The sequence below is a fragment of the Trichosurus vulpecula genome, chromosome 1, assembly GCF_011100635.1.
Source record: "Trichosurus vulpecula isolate mTriVul1 chromosome 1, mTriVul1.pri, whole genome shotgun sequence".
NCBI classification, from domain to species: Eukaryota; Metazoa; Chordata; class Mammalia; order Diprotodontia; family Phalangeridae; genus Trichosurus; species Trichosurus vulpecula.
This window is the reverse complement of record NC_050573.1, coordinates 535,081,828-535,088,193: the sequence shown is the minus strand read 5'-3', so window position 1 is coordinate 535,088,193 and position 6,366 is coordinate 535,081,828. Positions and strand designations below refer to the sequence as shown.

The window sequence follows — 6,366 nt, the reverse complement described above, 5'->3', positions numbered from 1 at the left end:
ATGTAGCTGGATGGTTAGCCCACTGAGTTAGTATATTATCTATTTATGTATGTCAATGGGATGACTATATGGTGATATTGAAGCTATTTATTATTTGTTGATTCTTAAAAAGCATTTAATGTGCTGAAATAAAATATTTGGTTTTTAGGGCTCTTCCCAAACAAGTTGTGTTTAAAAAAAAAGATGGGTACTATTATTATCCCCATTTCACAGATGAGAAAAATGAGGCAACAGATATTAAGTGACTTGACCAGGATCACACAGCTAGTAAAATTCCAAGGCTGGAATTGAACTCAAGTCTTCCTGACCCCAGGTCCATGTTGTATCCACTGCACCCCTTATCTGTTTCCTTATGATGATGATGAAAACATGTATTGCTTATTCACTCTTAAAAAGCTTTTGATCTACTGAAATGAAATCCAACTTTTAAGGCTCTCCTCCAATGAGGTATCTCACATAAATGTTGAAATACAAGATTCTACAAGATTTGAACTCAGGTTTCCCTGATGCTAAGTTCACTGCACCAATTGGCTTCCACATAAGCCTTGGGCCTATAAGATAGACTTATAACTACTGCATCACATTAATATATCTATTTTTTCTGTTTACTACCTAGCATACATATATATGCTATATAACATAGTAGCTAGACAAACAGATGCTAGATAGATGCTACACTAACTCAACGGGCTGTCCAAATAAACTGCGAATTAGTATCTATCCATCTTTCCATCTTGAGGTGCTTAGGGTGTTCCAGAAGGACTAGCATCTCTGCTGTGGGGGTTGCCAAGCCCTTTTCAGGGCTGCTCATCCACCTTTGGTGTCTACCTGATTCACCTGACTCTCACCTGTGGCTCCAAGAAGCTACAGCTTGCCCAGAGGCCACACCCCAGCACACTGTCTTGACAGATAGGCTAAACCAGGGTGAAGGTAACTGACAGGCCTCAAGTCTTTTGGTGAGTTAAGGGGGTGTCTACTCAAAGTATGGAAAGACTTCCTTTGGAATGGACAGATGAGAACAATTTGTTCCAATGGCCACGAAGGTGGCGGAAACAGACAATGTGAAACAGACGCTTAGAGTCTGGTCAGGCATCAAAGATGCCAAGATCATCCACTGAGACCCAGGCCATCGCCAGTCATCTTGACTTGTCTTACTACTGGACTTTGATGACTCTAGAAGAGAGAGTGAGGCTGACAATTTTGTGCAACTTTGCCTCACTTAAATGCGATTCACCCACAAGTCAAGACATAACCTGTGACATCATTGGTCTTCTTCAAAAATGAAGGACAACCAACAACAACAAATCTATCTATCTGTCTGTCTGTCTGTCTTTCTTTCTATTTTATTTGTCCAGGTATTACAGTATGTGGCATATGTCTGTATACTAGATAGTAGATAGAAAGATATCTGTTTATATATATATAGCCATATGTAGATAGATACGTCCTACTACACTGAATTAGTGTATTTGTCTAGATGTAAAGAAAGTCTGTAGACTTTCCATCAGTCCAGCTATGTGCCATATTTAGATTAATATGGGTTATTCATACACTTTGGTTTTGCACTATAACTATCACTGAGTAATGTTCTGGGACTAAGTGAGATTAGTTCAAAGTCATTTACAAAATTAAGCATTTGGAAAATGTCACCGCTTACATGTACTGTAGGTATAATTTATACACACATACTCCAATATATAGATAAAAATAGAGATGATACAACTATATCAATATATGTGTAAGTGTGTTTCTCTATGTCTATATGATACGATATGCATACATATTGTGTGTGTGTGTGTGTGTGAGTATACTGACCCATAGGTTTGCTATGCTCTAAAACTTCATTAATAGTAGAATTTTATATCCTAAATGATCTCATGCTTGACTGATATGAACTTTATGGCAATCCCAATTTGCATAGTAGTAAGGATAAAACTATAATTTTAATATATCTTTTGATATATTACCAGATATATTAATTGATAATTGATATATTAACCAGATGATAGGAGATCTTGGTATGATAAGATAGCATTGACTTTCACACTGACATGAAATTAAAAACTTTGCAGAGAATGTCTTTTGAACAAACATCCCTTGTTTCTATACAGTATACAGTTTCTATACAGACTATACAGTAGATGCAGTCCTCTACGTTGATAGAAGGCAGCTAGGTGGCACACTGGATAGAGTACCCAGGCTGGTGTCAGGAAGACTCACCTTCCTAAGTTCAAATCTGGCCTCAGACACCCACTAGCTATGTGACCCTGGGCAAGTCACCTAACCCTGTTTGCCTCAGTTTTGTCATCTGTAAAATGAACTAGAGAAAAGAAATGGAACACCACTGTAGTATCTCTGCCAAGAAAACCCCAAATGAAGAGTTAGACACAACTGAAACTACCACACAACAACAAATAGCACCTACAGAGTTATTGTAAGGATCAAATGAGATAAGATTTGGACATGACTGAAAAATGACTTAACACAGGTTGATAGCACTAGCTTGGGGTTGAGGGCCACCCACAAGGGGAAAAAACTTGGGATTTCTAGAGAATCAAGTAAATCCCTTCTTATAGTCTGTTCCACCTCCCTAAGGAATCATCTCAATTTATGGTACTACTCTGGGGCTGAGACCCCTCTTCAATAGCGGTAGTTCTTGGGATTACTAGAGAGTCAACTCCTAACCCCAAACCATCTCAGTTCACATAACTCCAATTGTCAATGAAATATAAGATATGAATTTGCCTTTCCACAAAATCAAATCAAGTTGAGAAGCTATGTGTTAGGCACTATTTTAAGCACTAGGGATACAGAGAAAGACAAAAACAGTTCCTGGCCTCAAAGAACTAACAGTCTAATAGAGGAGAAACTCTGCAAACAATCTTTATATATGAAATACATACAGGATAAGTTGGATATTATCTCAGAAGGAAGGAACAACATTAGGAGGATCAAGAAAGGTTTCTTGAAAAAGGTGAGATGTGAGCTTACACTTGAAGGAAGCCAGGAAGCTCACATGAAGAAGGGATGCATTTCAGGATTTCTTCAATTGCATTTTCTGATTTGTCTGGAAATTTTTTTTCTGAGGCCAGAAATCTCAGTCCAAGAATTCTACCACTTTGTCTAAGAATTCAGCACAGTCCCTGGGCTTCTCCTGGAGCTCTTGTCATTCCACCATTGTCCCTCCACTACCACCATTTTTCATTCCAACAGCTCTCAGCTTAGCAGATCTCATTACTTTGTCCCTCTCTCTGTCTGCTGCCATCTCTGGGGCTTCTTGTCTAGGGAACCAAATACAAGTTCCCACGTGGAGCTCCTCTTTTCTCTTCAGTGTCTCTTTCAAACATTCTCAAATGCCCTCTATGTATCTCTGCTCTCTCTTTCAAAGGCCAAGTCCAAAAGCTTATCTCAGTTGTATGACTATCTATGATAAGCTGACACTACCTCAAGAGTCAACTTGATGCTGCTACACCTTATCATCTATTAACCTCATAACCTGTAAGCATCATCCTCTATGAATTTCATTTGTCAAAAGACCAAAGAATACTCAAAGCAGATGAGTTCACAACTTACCTTGTTGAAGGGATTTCGTATGATATCTTTCTTTCTTGAGAAATGCAAGAGGAGCCTTTTTCCCCCCAGTGCTGCAAGGCCTGCAGGTCTGTGCCTAGAGCGTGGGTCTCGTTCAGCAGGATGGGGTTTGTCAAAGTTGTCAAGAATAAGGCCTACTTCAAGAGGTACCAAGTGAAATTCCAGAGAAGGCGAGAGGGAAAAACAGATTATTATGCACGAAAATGTTTAGTAATCCAAGATAAAAACAAGTACAACACACCAAAATACAGGGTGATAGTCCGAGTCACCAACATAGATATCATCTGCCAGATTGCTTTATGCCCATATAGAAGGGTATATGATTGTCTGTACAGCTTATACCCATGAGTTGCCAAAGTATAGTGTGAAGGTTGGCCTGACAAATTATGCTGCCACTTACTGCATAGGCCTGCTGCTGGCCTGCAGGCTTCTTAACAGATTTGGTATGGACAAGATCTATGAAGGTCAAGTGGAAGTGACTGGAGATGAGTACAATGTAGAAAGCATTGATGGTCAGCCTGGTGCTTTTACATGCTACTTGGACCCAGGACTTGCCAGAACTACTACGGGAAACAAAGTCTTTGGGGCCCTGAAAGGAGCTATGGATGGTAGTCTGTCTATTCCTCACAGTACTAAACGCTTCCCTGGGTATGATTCAGAAAGCAAGGATTTCATTGCTGAAGTCTATCATAAACACATCGTGGGCCAAAATGTTGCAGATTATATGCGTTATCTCATGGAAGAAGATGAAGATGCTTATAAAAAGAAATTCTCACAGTACATAAAGAACAATATCACCCCTGACGTGATGGAGGAATGTACAAGAAAGCTCACGCTGGTATATGGGAGAATCCAGTGTATGAAAAGAAACCCAAGAGGGAAGTTAAAAAGAAAAGATGGAACCACCTCAAGATGTCCCTTGCCCAGAGGAAAGACTGGATTGCTCAAAAGAAGGCGAGTTTCCTCAGAGCCCAGGAAGGGGAAGCCAATAGTTAAAACATCAAAATCTGTAATTTTCTATGAAGATTTTCAGATTAAGACAATAAACTTATTGAACATCAAAAAAAAAAAAGAGAGAAGTGCAAGAAAAGGAACTGGGCATGGTGGCATATACTTATAGTCCCTGCTCCCAGGGGAGGCTAAGATAGTGAATTTGTTGGGTTTGGGACTTCTGAGCTGCAATAGAGTCCAGTGCCCACACTGAGTACAGCACAAATATTGCGATCCTCTGGGCTGGAAGTGGGATGGGGGTAAGGAATGAGGATCAAGCTGCCTAACAAGGGGCAAAATGGCCCAGGTCATACATTTCTCAGTGTTGTTGTTGAGTCATTTCAGTCATATCTGACTCTCTGTAACCCCATTTGGGGTTTTCTTGGCAGGTCATACATGAAGCAGGTCAAAGCTGCCATGCCTATCAGCAGAGGGATCAGGTCTACACGTAGCCACTTCACAGAAAGAAAGAGGAGAAGGAGGAGAGGGGAGAGAAGAGAAGAGAGAGAGGTAGAAGGAAAAGGAAAGGAGAAAATGAAGAGGAGAGAGAAGGGAAGAGCAGGTGAAATGAAAAAGAGAGATTCCTTAAGACTGCATTTTGCTCTACTGTGTCAAACCAGTCAATCAATTATTAAGTGCCTACTAAGGGCTAAGCGCAATGCTAGCCTCTGGGGCTTAAAAAAAATTCAACAGCTCCTGACTTTAAGGAGCTGTCCCTCTATCAGGAGAGATGGCATGTACACATGTAAGCCTATACAAGACATTCAACGCAATTACAAGTGTGTAATCCGTGATGAGAAGAACTAGGAAAGGCCTCCTGCAGAAGTCGTGAAGGAATCTTGAAGGAAGCCAGGAACCACAATGAGGAGGGAGAGCGATCTTACAATACAGGACAGTACAATGCAACACAATATAACACAGTACAATACAATACAGTGCTGTGCGGTAAAATATAGTATGATACAACACAACACAATATATTATAATACAATATAATAAAATACAGTGCAGTGCAGTATGGTACAGTACAACACATCACATCACATCATGTAACAGTACAATACTATGCAGCACGATGCACTACAGTACAACACAAGGCAACATAATACAACACGACCATATAATATAACACAGTATAATATAATGCAGTATATTGTTTACATTCCTACATGGAAAGATGATATGTATGATTCATGAGACTTCAGTATCAGGGTAGCTGAAGGGAACATGCATATATATATATATATATTTATGTATATATATGTATATGCAAGTGTGTATGTATGTATGTATGTGTGTGTGTGTGTGTGTGTGTATAGAGAGAGAGAGAATGGGCACAGGGTGAGTTGAAGATGAAGGGAAGATATCTAAAAGAAATAAAATCAAATTAAGGGATGAGAGAGGAATATATTGAGAGAGGGAGAAAGGGAGAGATAGAATGGGGTAAATTATCTCACATAAAAGTGGCAAGAAAAAGCAGTTCTGTAGGAGGGGAAGGGAAAGCATGTGAGGAGGAATGAGTGAATCTTGCTCTCATCAAATTTGACCTGAGGAGGGAATAACATACACACTCAATTGGGTCTCTTACCCCACAGGAAAAAAGGAGGAAGAAGATAAAAAAGGGGGGGGAATGATAGAAGGGAGGGCAGATGGGGGTGGAGGTAATCAAAAACAAACACTTTTGAAAGGGGACAGGGTCAAGGGAGAAAATTCAATAAAGGGGGATAGGTCAGGAAGGAGCAAAATATAGTTAGTCTTTCACATGAGTATTGTGGAAGGGTTATA

General features: G+C 39.9%; 1 pseudogene; it reads left to right on the top strand.

Moving 5' to 3' along the window:
• Positions 1-3,693: 3,693 nt before the first annotated feature.
• Positions 3,694-4,587, top strand: LOC118833579 (annotated as a pseudogene).
• Positions 4,588-6,366: the final 1,779 nt, after the last annotated feature.